Raw genomic sequence first — 14,198 nt, 5'->3', positions numbered from 1 at the left:
GCGCGAGGCAGGTTCAGCGCGTTCGCCGGAACCAGGCCTCGTGTTTTGAAAGGCCCCGCAGTCTACAAAAACTCGCGGTTCATACTAATAAAAAATTATCTTCAGTCATCAATAAGCCAAGACCGATTTACATCTCTGGCTATTCTTTCAGTAGAAAGCGAAGTAGCAAACTCAATCAATTTTGATGACACAATCAAATATTTTGCGGTGAAACAAGCAAGAAAAATTATGTAATATTCATTTTACAAAAAATATATGTAACATCCTTTCTACTTGTAATAAATAATTCCTTATTGTGAAATTTAAGTATAGGATTTGAATGTGTATTCTGGCTCCACAAAATTTTTGTACCAGGCCCCGCAAAAGGTTACACCGACTCCGAACATATCTTTCAAAACGTTTGTGCACTATTTATTATCACTAGAATGAATTTGTGGCTGTACTTACGAAAACCTCCATGCTCCAAATTGGCTGAAATTTTGGGAATAGGTTTCTTTTTTATAAAAATGATGATTCCAAGAAGTAATTTTGGCGACTCCAAGACGGATGGACTAATCGGAACGAAACTATTTGCATCTGGGAGAGTATAATTCCCCATTGGTCCCGTAAAAAAAATATTTTGCATTTTTTTATTCCTAACGACTTTTTTTTCTAAATGTACGTTCGCTGATTACTTCGAGACGGATGGACCAATCGGAATGAAATCTTTTACGTCTTGTACGATATGTCTTCCGATTGGTCCCGTGATAAAAACATTTCGCATTTTTTTATTCCGAACGGTTTTCATTATTCCAAAATACGTTCTGGTTCAAGGAATGCACCGATTGCGATGAAAGTTTTCACATTTCGTAGATCATTCCACGATGATTCCATTTCCCAAAATTTATGTAACTTCTTATTGTTAATAACGATTGTTATTATAATAAAAAGCCTATTCTTTAGGGTTACCCTCCAAGAAATATACCGATCGCGATTTTTCAAAGTTGTCCCTGCAAGTAAACTTCGAATACTGCTCGTTCCACTAAAAAGTGTGAAATAAAATAATTTTGAACAAAAAAAATCCGACTTCGAAATCCACTAAAAAGTATAAAATAATTTCTATTTCATTTATATCTGTATTCCACAGCTATTAATATAATCTACTTAATCGTTAAGTAGGATACTAAATATATTTCAACCTTTTCGGAGGCGGCGCAAAATTAAACATATAATTTTTTCTTTGAAAAATAATAGGAATTTCATTGTATCGTGTATCTTTACCATATCATCATCCCTTATCAATTATTGTACGTAATATATTTCTGTCCACCATTTATACGATCGCAAATTATGAAGCAAGCTGTAGAGGGGAATCTCACACGTTATTAAAAATCTCCTTAGACCTAGTGAGCTGCGCAAGTTAAGTATGGTCTCTCGTGAAATGCAGTATACATGTACATCAGAAGTGCTACCAACTTCTGATACAATCGCTACAATTACAAATGTTTTCTGCCGTATCTATAACGTTTTTCTCTTACTACTTATTAATTACCAAGTTTGCCATACCGCAATCAAATCGTTATTGGCAGCATCGGTTGTTCGGATATTTTTAATTTTTCGCCGCCTCCGAAAACTTTGAAATGTATTTGGTATCCTATTTATCGATTAAGTAGATATTATTAATAGCTATGGAATATTGGTATAAATGAAATAGAAATTATTTTACACTTTTTAGTGCATTTCGAAAGTCGGATGTTTTTTTTGTTAAAAATTGTTTTATTTCACACTTTTTAGTTGAACCGGTAGTATTTGTAGGATAGTGTAAGGTGATTTTAGATTTCTGTTGCTTAGTTAATAACCATACACCGAGAAAAAATTGACCGAATTTAAGTTGTTAATAAACAACAAATTTCATAAATTTTTACGAGTGAGATCATCGCGGATATACAGGGTGTCATGCGACTATCTCGACAGCCGAAGAGGGATGATTGCTGAGGTGATTCTAAACAACTTTTTCCTTTGCCAAAATGTTGGTTCGTTTTCGAGTTATCAACAAAAAACACCGACCAATCCAAGCGCGTACAGCGCGCGGGCTCATGGTCTGCAATGTCGGCTACGAAAGCAGGGCCTGACGTAGGTCGCGAACGAACGGCTCGGCACCCCGTTGACATAGCACAATAAAAAAACTGAACTGATAGAACACTTTTAGTCGTTTAAAATGTATACGGAACTTAATCTATTGTCGCCTGTCATAATGTAAAAAAGGAAATTCTAAGCATTCTAAACAACAAATAAAAATGATTGAAATGGAATAATTAATAAACGTTTGAATTGTAGGCTACGTTAATGATGAAAAATTTGAAAACAATTTAAATGAAACTTTTGCATTCGTTCCTAAATTAACCTGCTACGCTGAAAGCAGATAATTGTCACTGAGAAACGAGGAAACACGTTCGGCAGAACAGCTGTTTTCATGATCGGGCCAGTGAACTCCCCTCTTTTATTGCACTTAGGTATGAATAATAGGCGACGTGTTTCCACGTCGAATGTTCAGAATCGACACAGTGACCTATTGACCTAGTGACCGGGAATTATTTGCTTTCAGCGTAGCAGGTTAATTTAGAAACGAATGGGTATGTTTCATTTAAATTGTTTTCAAATTTTTCACCATTAACGTAGCCTCAAATTCAAACGTTTATTAATTATTCTATTTGTTGTTTAGCATGCTTGGAATTTCCATTTTTACGTTATGACAGGCGACAAGAGATTAGGTTCCGTATTCATTTTAAATGACTAAAGATGTTCTACCAGTTCAGTTTTTCTATTGTGTTATGCTAACGGGGTGCCAAGCCGTTCGTTCGCGACCTACGTCAGGCCCGGTTTACGTACCAGTTAGTGCAGTCCCTGGGACTGCGCGTTTTACGCGCTCGAATTGGTCGGTGTTTTTTGTTATTAACTCGAAAACCAAGTTTTAACCAACATTTTGGCAAAGGAAAAAGTTGTTTAGAACCACCATAGCAATCATCCCTCTTCAGCTGTCGAGGTAGTCGCGTGACACCCTGTATATCCTACTAAATATGAAAGTTTTCACTGCGAATGGTACATTCCTTGCAGAGTAACATGAAGGAATAGATTTTTTGCTATAACAGTAGTTATTAACAAATTCCATAAATTTTTGCAACTGGGATCATCGCGGATATACCTCCTACTAAATATGAAAGGTTTCATCGCTATCGGTACATTCCCTGCAGCATAAACGCCGGAAGATATAAATGAGGTATTTCGTATTTTGTGATAAAAGTCGTTAGGAATGAAAAAATGCAAAATGCCTTTCTGACGGGACCAATCGGGAGACATACTCTACCAGATGCAAAAGGTTTCGTTCGGATTGGTCCATCCGTCTCGGCGCAATTGGTGAACATACATAAAAAAAAAAAAAAAAAAAATATACAGTGTGTCCCACGTAACTGGAAACACTCCAATATTTCCTAAACTATTAAAGATACAGGAAATTGCTTTGGTGGTCATTGCATGATAAGATAGAGCAACATTTGGACGTAGACAGATTTTTTTTGCATTATAATTTTCAAAAATATAATGGCAAAGTTTGGTTTTTTAAATGGAACTATATATTTTTCTTTCGATCATTTGATAGTGCTTTTGAAATCGAATTCACTGAGCTTGCATGTATACACTTGATTTTCATTTGTTTACGAGATATCGCACTAACAAATTTGGAGATTTTTCACGGGAAAAATTCCCTTCAGTGGGAAATATCAGCAGGGGTCCTGTTCGCGCATAAAGTGCCGCGTGTTAAGCAGTACCACTTGAAATGGATACCACGGGCGGCCAGCGGGACGGCAGGCCCAAACCATAGACGCGAACAGGACCCCTGCTGATATTTCCCACTGAAGGGAATTTTTCCCGTGAAAAATCTCCAAATTTGTTAGTGCAATATCTCGTAAACAAATGAAAATCAAGTGTATACATGCAAGCTCAGTGAATTCGATTTCAAAAGCACTATCAAATGATCGAAAGAAAAATATATAGTTCCATTTAAAAAACCAAACTTTGCCATTATATTTTTGAAAATAATGATGCAAAAAAAAATGTATCTACGTCAAGATGTTGCTCCATCTTACCATGCAATGACCACCAAAGCAATTTCCTGTATCTTTAATAGTTTAAGAAATATTGGAGTGTTTCCAGTTACGTGGGACACACTGTATATATATATATATTGTGACCCGTTACTCGTGGGTGCACTTTATTTACTCTCTACACAAATACAATACGTTGAGCGCCAGCCACTCGCTGTGATAATTAAAATCAGAAAGAAAAAGGGGGTAATTGTGGGTACTTTACAGGGGATGGGACTCGTGGCACTTACGTCCGTACAATATCGCGGGGAAGTACGCAGGGAGGACTATTAAGGAAAGGGTGATCTCAGGTCGGGAAGGTTCACTGGAGGTTCGTTACGTTACGTGTAGGAAGATTATTGTAGACGGGATTGATAGGGGTTGGACGAAGGAGGTTCGCAAAATATAATGTGGAATAACCGGCGCAATACGCGGACGCGAAGGTTCGCGATCGAAGGTTGCCGTTGCCGAAACTCAAACAATCGAGACACAATTGATATGTAATCCAAGGGACTCATTGAACAGTGCACTGCACTCTCACTCTTCACAATCGCTAATCACTCTACAATCTCTCGCTATAATCTTTTCGCTAACGCCTTCTACAAATCTCCGTAATGATAGCCTAGGGCTCAATGGCGGCTCGTCGTCGCCGCCGCGACGACGGGACTGTCGCGGGATGATTTGGGGAGGGGATTGGGAATAGGAAGGGTCCTCTTCCGGCAACGGGATAGATCGATTATCGATTGTCGATCTGCCGATGATCGGGGTCGATGGGGCTGACGGACATCCTGCGGTGACGGGCGGGCTGAGGTCTTCGGGCTCGGCGACAGATGGCTCCTGGGTGGGCGTTTGCAGTCTTCTGGGCAGCTTCGTCTATTTTTCCGAAGTCCCGCGTTGCTTTTCCCTCTGGAAGGGTTGAAGGTCTGTCGCCGGCCTCGGAGCTCCTTTTGAGGGTGGTCCTCGCTGTTTTCCCGTCCGCCGCCTCCATCGACCCGACACCGGTGGGTAGGGTAAAGGGGTAAGGTAGTGGAGGGGTTACGGGTTATCTTTAGGCGGGAATGTAAGGTGGGGGGAAGCGCAGCGATTGTAACGGGGGGGGGACAAGTGTCACCACGTTACAATATACACATCGAATTGAGTATCCTCCTTCTTTTCGAAGTCGGATAAAAATAATGCAAATTATATGGTGTTTGGTCTTATTTTAATCAGAAGAACCTTACAATTACATTGGTAAAAGTTTCATTTAGCAAAAATGAAAAATAAAAAAGTTATTGTTGAATTAATATTATCTCACTCAAATGTTTTTTCTCGGGCCCTTTAATTCTCGGACCTCTTTCTCTTTCGCTATTTGTCTTTTTCTACGTTCGCCAGCATTCAAGAACTCGTTCGAGCTGTGTCGTTCTGCCAGCGTCACACACTTTCAGGAGGATCGGGAAAATCCAGCAGAATAACACATTCTATACTGAAAGAATATACTTACTTATCTGTCTAAAAAAATGTTAATAAATCTGGCAACAGATTTATTTTCGGACTGCTTTTCTTGAGCAATCAGAATTTCATCATTCTCCTGTACAGATCGTGTGTAGCAGTTTGTAGCAAATTCAACATATTTTCGATATTATGTAGAATACACAACCGATCGAAAAATATTAAAAATCCAGGATGTTCCGTTGATTGTTACACGCGTAAACTACTATAATATTTGCGGTGCTTCTACCATTCTGCGATAGGCTCTTTTGCCATACTCCAGTCACTATCTTTTTTTGAATAAATCAATATTTTGTTACACTGCAAAACTACGTCTCGTTACTGACTTCCTTCTGCCTTCGCGAACGCGAACCACTCCTTGAGACTCGTAGGGGAAATCGTACGCTCGTACTACTCGCGTTACATTCTCCTTCGCATAAGTAGCAAAAGACTAAACGTTACAACCTTAACGGTTACAAATTTCTATACATTTCCAAACGTACTTCCAACGGCAGTCGTCCCAAGGAAGATTAATTTGAATTATTCGAAAGAGCCAAATATAGCCTTCTTTTGTGTTCCTCGCCTGGGATACTTCCAAGTGCGTCGCACCGACGAGGCACACAAATTAGGTACATTAGCTGGTAAACTATCGAAAATAAAATAAAAGAAAAAGAAAAATAGATCCTAGCCACGGTCGGATTATTAAAAATAATCCGGACGTAACAATAATTTAATAATATACGTATGAAAGGTATATTTCAAAATTTTAATCGTATATTTTCTTTAACTAACAATAAGAACCAAATCCTATATTTCAAGTATTTGAATGGTACGAATTCAAATAATGCAAACAATTTCTGGGATTTATTACTCGCACTAATCGAGACCTAACTGTACATACCTATATAATAACTATTGTTATTGCAAACTCCTATTCTTTAGCGCTACTCTGCAAGCAATGCATCTCGTAGATCTTTCCACGATGATCCCATTTGCAAAAATTTATGTAACTTCTTATTGTTAATGTTAGTATAAGACAATCAAAATTCAAATAATAGCGCCAATATATAGTGAAGATAGTCTCGCGCGTACGTACTTCCGGTGATTAGATGTAGAACAAAGAGAGTAAGAAGAGTTATTAGAAAAAGCGTTAAGTACAGAGAGAGTTTATCATTTAATATTCAGTTTGATTATATCATTATAAAAGGTTCAATTTATGTTGCATTTTGTTATAGTAAAAGCTCTAAGAATAAAACATTATAAAAAAGGTCATTCATAGTGAGTGTAAATCAACCTTTTCCGCAACCCACTGTGCAACAGTTAATAACTATTGTTATTGCAAAAAACCTATTCTTTAGGGTTACTCTGCAAAGAATGTATCGATCGCGATGAAACCTTTCATATCTAATCAGAGATATTTTCGCGATGATCCCAATCGCAAAAATTTGTGGAATTTGTTATTGTTAATAACTATTGTTATAGCAAGAAACCTGTTCGGTGGTGTTACTCTGTAAGAAATGTACCGATTGCGGCAATATTTCCGCGATATTTCAATATCGCTTCCAAAAATGTATGCAATTTATCATTGTTAGTAACTATTGTTATAGCACAAAGTCTATTTCTTGGTGTTACTCTGCAAGGAATGGACCAATCGCGATGAAACTTTTTGTAACGGACAATGTGTTTAACGTGGGCATTTTGTAAAATGACCGGGCATTGTGTAGAATGCCCGTTCGAAAAGACATTGTGTAAAATGTCCGTAACAAGTTTCGGTCAATCTATAAAATGTCCGGTCATTATACAGAATACCTAGAGGGTGGTGGTCAATGCATTGAAACGCTTTTGTGACGTAGATGTGATAGGTTAGGTTAGGCTACATATTCCCTAAAAACAGGGAAGACTGTGGAATTAGACACCTGAAAATAACCGGCATGAAACGGTCGGACCTGAGGACCACCCTCAGTGTGATATGCGATATGTGCAAATATAAAGGTGAAATCCACAGTGAAACTGACGAAAGCAATAAAATGGAAACAAACCAGTGTGCCGTTGCGGACACACTCGTGAATGGAGGCAGTTGTGCCCAAATGAAGGAGTTCCTTGCAGCGATGAACATACCCTCCATGTCGAAGAAAGAATTTAGAAAGCATCACGATAAAATCGTGAAAGCACTAATTGTTGCTGCAGAAGAAGAGATGGTAGCAGCGGCAGAGGAAGAAAAACGCTTGGCCATTGAAAGACGCGATATTGTTCCCGAATTTGGAATCCCTCACATCCCCGTTGTGGCCGATGGAAGCTGGATGAAACGATCATATCGGACTGGAACGTACGATTCCGCGTCTGGAGTCGGCGTTATAATTGGATACCATTGAGAAGAATCGTTGAAAGCAGCATTCGGCGAATGCGTGCGGACATAGTAAAAGCCGCAGTGTTCAGATACAGTCAGCAAGTAACAACCGCTGAGAAAGTTAAGAATTTGTATGCCGACATACACAATGTTCCTAGCCACGTTTTTGATTGTTCAAAACTGCAATACTTCTGCGATGGAACGAGTAAAAAAGATGAAAAGAACATTGTTCCCGAATTCATGAAGATCGGAGTGTACGAACACATAAAAGAAATACTTCGACCTCTGTTGTCGCATGCTGAGAGTTTGCTGTATAATAGGAACAATAATGCCGTCGAAAGTTTCAACGGAATCATCGCCAAATATACAGGAGGAAAAAGATTGAATTTCGGCGAGAGGAGATAAGCTCCCATATTGTTATATAATTTTGTTAATCTTACCCTTCTTCGAAACAAAGCCGTTGTTAGGGAACTATTTGCAACCGAGGGATCGGTGAAAAGTGTACGATATTCAACCGGTATCGATCGGTAAAGTGTTAAAATTCTAAAGGATACGCAATGTAAAGGATCCGTGGTATCCTATTGCGATATAAATACATTGTTTGGTATAGTTAACCATAGTAGATTCTGAAATCGGATACCATAGATGCAGGGAGTCGATTGTATTTTAATTACATTGCGTATCCTTTAAAATTTTAATATTTGTTTGACATAAAAGACTACATTTTTCAGCTAACGGCCATACGATTTAGGATTATACCGGTTCCCGTCTGATCACCGAAGTCAAGCTAATTTCGGCGCGGATAGTACTTAGATAGGTGACTGCTTGGGAATTCCGTGTGCAGTTAGCATTTGTTTTGTTTTTTTGAACTAAAAAATTTCACCACTATTTCACTTCTATTTCATTTCAAACATTTTTGTTGGAAAAGTGATTTATGTTTTTGAATGTTTGTAGTATGTGGTTGATATGCGTGTTTTTCTATTGTTTGAGTGTAAGAGGTTGGGAAGTGTGTTTTCCGTTAGATAGAAGTTAGAAGTAGAGTTTGAATGTTCGCACGTGTATTCGTTAACATGAAGAATAAGTTTTTGTTCAAATCATCTTAATTTTCACATTAAATATATATATATAATAAAATTTGATATTCTGAGTATCATTTTCTTAACAATTCTGTACAAATTTTCGAATTCATTTTGATTATGTGTAGCGTATTATAGTCGGCTAAACTTGACTAATCATGTTCTCAGCTGAAAAATCGCGATTTTTGCTAATTTATATTGTTTAACTCCTGGATGCGTTGATCAACCTAGATAAAATTCTCAGAGTTTATATGTATAACTTACTTGTATCAGTGACTATAGATAGTAGAAGACTGGACATGCCTTTGTTACCGAAGGGTCGTCATTTCTGGGGCGAGCACGCCCCAGTATGAAGAGAGGTTTCCACAGTCGGTATAACAGTCGTGCCTGTTTTGGCAGTTCTTCTGTTACCATACCTCACTGGTACAACTACCTTATCGATTACGGTAAGGTGAAGAGACGCACGCACATATAGTATGACTGCAATGTTGCCACATCTGTTTCCATATGTATTGCAACTAGTATTCGTACTTCACACGCAAGCATATATCTGCTTCCATCCGTGTGCGCTATCGCTTCAGTGCTTTCCACCATCAATTCACGTATTCTGACGCGAGTCCCGAGCAATCTGATGATGAATGCAAAAGTCACAATCAGAAGGTCGAGTTCGAATCCCACGGAGACAATTTTATTTTTAATTAGTGTGTAACCTCTTAAAAAAATGAAAGCTTGATAATTATTAATTTGTGAAGTATTTAAACAAAAGGGAGGAGAATTTTTCTTTTTTAATATGTAAATGCTATATTATATCCGTACGTCTTTAAGAAAAGATATAAGAATACATACATATATACAGAAATTTCATTCTTTATCAAATAAGTGTTTTATGCAATCTTTAATATTTATAAATGCAACAAACGAGCACAGAAAATGAAGGAAATTAAAGTAAGTACATATTTTCGATAGTGTTAGTAGTCCTGACGCAATGTATCAGAGTGCTAAGACAGTCTAACGGTTTTGTACCAGGTTTAAATCCCTCTGTAGACATTAATTTTTTTTACATTGATAATATTTTTATTTAATTTCTAGAACTGTCCGTAAATCATGTATAAGAAAAAAGTGATTCAGAACATATTAAAAAATTGTTGAAACCATTTGATGATAGTATATCAGATGATTACATTATAACGTTTGTTTATATGACATATACGGTGTTTCACTTTAATTCATTACTATGCCGTAATATTTCAGTATTGGCAAGTGAACACACGATAGCACATGCTCAATCGTAATGCTTTATTAGGAGCCAGCAGTTGAATTCTCGTTTGCAGGATAACGTTTTTTTTCTAGGAATTAACTCGAGCATAGCTCGACAAAATAAGATATCTTGCGGCATACCTTTGACATGTATCTACCTCATTTTATCTCGTTGCGTGTATTCTCTTTCTTTGTCTACTGAGATATGGCAACGCTGAGCTAAAGGCTGTAAGCAAAAGGGTACAATCCTGGGTACCGAAGCAATCTTCTGTTATCGTCAACGCGTATTAGACTGTTATAGTGCGAAGTGTTTCACATTTTTATATTAGGATAGAGCAGATGGCGCTCGTTCTCGAGGCACAAATTCACGAGCCTTTGAGAACAAAGGCATGTCCAGTCTTCTACTATCTATAGTCACTGCTTGTATCTATCTGATTTATATTTTCAATTTTCATTACAGGTTCAGATAAAAACGTAAAATTGACAATGAGAATCGAACTGTCTGAAATGTGTGTTTATTACGTCCGAGGTGATCAGTCGTGTGATAAAGAGAAATAACGATATAGCGATGCGTTATTCGTATAACCAAACGATAAAAATTAGGCATCATAGCAAACGAGAACAATTCAGTTGCGTTTTCAATATTGAAGAAAGCGGTTCTCTCTGACGTATCTAATTTCTCTTCTCGCGATCAATCGATGCCACAACTCGATGGTTGAAAAACACTGGTTTAGATTACAACACATGTAAAGGCTAATGCTATTTATGCTATGAGCCGTGGACCCATTTTTTCTTCACCAAAATTTCGGTACAAACTTGCTATAGGATGAAAGGTCTTGTCGTCCCGATTATAATGATGTATATCATTAGTGGAACCGGCATATCGTTCCAGAAAAAATGGGGTTTAAAGGTTCCAGTAATTCATTCCAAATTCCGATAGTTAGACGGATGTGGGGTGATGGTAAAATAGATCGAGTGCTCAGTAAAAAACCTCAGTCGGTAATGGCGTGCTCTTCTTACCTTCACCTCACTTCATATATTAAATTGGTCTCGATTTATTTGCAATTAACTCTGAACGGGTAAACTAATTTAAACCAAATTTAAAGAGTTTAAATAACACAAAAGTTTAATAATAACAAGAATCACAAAATATAAATCAATCAACAAGACGAAGGCGTTCAAACGCGAAACTCAATAAACTTGGAACTTTACAAATATAACACTTAAGCTCAAGGGAACTCAAACTGCACTTTAAGAAAAGGAAATCTCACGAGAGAAAATTCAGCAAGGAATGCGATTCTGAAATTAACACAGCTCCGATTAAAAACGACGTGTTTCGATGCCGGAGGATGAAGAACAAAAGCCATTCAGGACAACTGAATAAAAGTTAAATAAACAATTTAAAATAGAGCGCAGGAAGCGGAAACGCACAGGCGACGACGCGACGCCGCCACACGGATGTAGGAATAAGTGTTATCCTAAGAGTTAGGGCTCCTACTTTACCGCTTGATGGATCACAAGCACAAAATAGTTTTGATGTGAAATTTTATTACTTGCTACAAATTTGCAACTAACAAGGTACATCTAATCAATTATAATAAACTTGGACGCAACTTAGACTACTCAAACATTGAATATAAATTCACAAATGAAACCAACCACGCAAACTACAGCGCCTGGAAAAAGCGTTTCCGAAACACGAAGCAACTGCTTCAAGCGTCCGCACAAGAATGCCAAACTTTCATCCGGAAAGGGAAAGCGACGCTTTTCCCGGAAGTAGGTGTCGCCGTAAACATCCCCCAATTCTTCCCCGTAACTTTCATCGGAAACGTACGCTTCGGCGGGACGGCTGACCATAAGCAGAGGTCACCACACGGATATGGAGTCTTAATCCATATTAAAGATAAAAGTTTAAACATTCGGATATATAAATATAAATGATTTATTGGAATTGGAATTTAGAAAAGGTTGACATGTCTTTACAGTTTGATGGATGTGGAAGGAATGAATGTACAGAAAAGCTATTCGAATTTTGTTTATGAAAATAAATGATTGGCGAGAATGCTTGGTGAGAATGCTTGGTAAAGGCGGCGTTGATAAATTCTCCTGAAGGCGTTTTCTATTTTTACCGACTTCGACGCCGGCCGTCACACGGATGTGGGGTGATGGTAATACATAACCTGTGTCGATATGAATCCCTCTGTTGGTAATGGCGTGCTCTTCTTACCTCCACCTCACTTCATGCATATAATCGTACACGGCCGATCCGCAGAGTTCTCGGAATAGATCAAAGAATTTAAATCAAGCTTTTAGAGTTTTCACAACACGTATACTATATGGTAAAGCAACAAGAAGAACAACAAAATTTATTACAACCGAGAAGACGAAGGCGTCCAAACGCGTAACTCTACTATCTAGAGTTAAAACAATTTAAATGAAACACAAATTGGAAATAACTCAAAATCGTCCACGCGAACACTAAACACACTATTTTAAGAGGAAACTCAACCAGTGGAAATACAGCACAAAGGATGCGATCCAGAAATTCTCGCGGCTCGGATTTAAACGTCACGTTTCAATGCCGAAGGATGAAGATGGCAATTGCAAATCAGGACAACTGAATAAAAATTAATAAACAATTTGGAATCGAGCGCCGGGAGCGGAAACGCTCAGGCGACGCCACACGGAATTAACGGAAACTATCGGAATTTGGAATGAATTAATGGAACCTTTAAAGCCCATTTTCTCTGGAACAATAAGCCAGTCCCACTAATGATATACATCATTGTAATCGGGATGACGAGACCTTTCATCCTATACCAAATTTGTACTGAAATTTTGGTGAAGAAAAATGGATCCATGAGTGGCATCACCCTTTGAGCAAATTTAATCGAAACTACTTTTATCCCTGCGTATAAAACGTATAAGGTTTCTCTTGATTTATTTTATAAAATCTATAGCTTCCCGATTGTGCATTATTTTTGGAACACACTGTATATGTTGAAAAGCATAGGTAAGTTCACCGCTCCTTGTTGGAGCCCGTTTTCCACCCGAAAGGATTTCGAGGATTTGGGCTGACTAGTCGTTACGTAAAAATGTTTATTGAGTGTCGTTTCCTAAATCGCTTTTACGAGTTGCGGGAGGACTTTTTTCGTGGATTTGTAGAAAAGTTCATCGAACCATACAGTACTAAAGATTTTTTCTGAATTTATGAATAGAGTGCCAACACAATTCCCGGCATTTCTGACCCAGTGAATGTTTTATTTGAATTATTGTGCTTCGTTATATACTGTGTAAATTGCACTGTGTTTGCAATTTAAAGTAAGGTTGAAATTCTGCGAAAATATTAGCATTACAGAAAATGTTTATAGCATTCTTTATTACCGTTGTAAATATTTCGTTAAGCCTATTGTTGGGTTGGCTGTTTTCCATGTTTGTAAAAAGTAAGTGAGTTGCTAAATGTAATTGCATATTTGATTATGTAGTTTACTGCCCAGGTTTTAAGTGAAATTTACTTAGGATGTTGTTAAAGCTTGAGAAGTTTTTTATGTACTTTTTTAGTTGCATTCTTAATTATTGATAGAAAGTAAAATAGTTTGAAGAAATACTCCCATATGGATGCTATTCTGCAAGAAAGTGTTAACGCATTTACCTAATTGCAATTTTGCAAAACAGGTTTTTGCAGTTCAGAATAATTTGTTTTGCTTTTATAACAATCTTTAATGCAATTTATATCTATTTTAAAAAACATATTATGGCATTTAACATTTTATTATAAAATTACTATTTTACAATCACGTGTTAATTTTTATAGCGCTCTCATAAATTAACACATTATTGACAACATGTGGCAGAATATATAGCGTACACAATTTTTTCATAATTACTTTTTTAGCTTCTTTCAATTAAAATGCAATCAACTTGGATGAGAAA

The 14,198-nt window shown here is 37.4% G+C and overlaps 1 pseudogene; it reads left to right on the top strand.

The window, feature by feature from the left end:
- Positions 1 to 8,662: 8,662 nt before the first annotated feature.
- On the top strand, positions 8,663 to 8,782 carry LOC114880771 (annotated as a pseudogene).
- The last annotated feature ends 5,416 nt before the right edge of the window (positions 8,783 to 14,198 follow it).

The sequence above is a fragment of the Osmia bicornis genome, unplaced genomic scaffold (assembly GCF_907164935.1).
Source record: "Osmia bicornis bicornis unplaced genomic scaffold, iOsmBic2.1, whole genome shotgun sequence".
NCBI lineage: Eukaryota > Metazoa > Arthropoda > Insecta > Hymenoptera > Megachilidae > Osmia > Osmia bicornis.
Note: the sequence above shows the minus strand (reverse complement) of the source record. Positions and strands in the feature narration are given on the sequence as shown.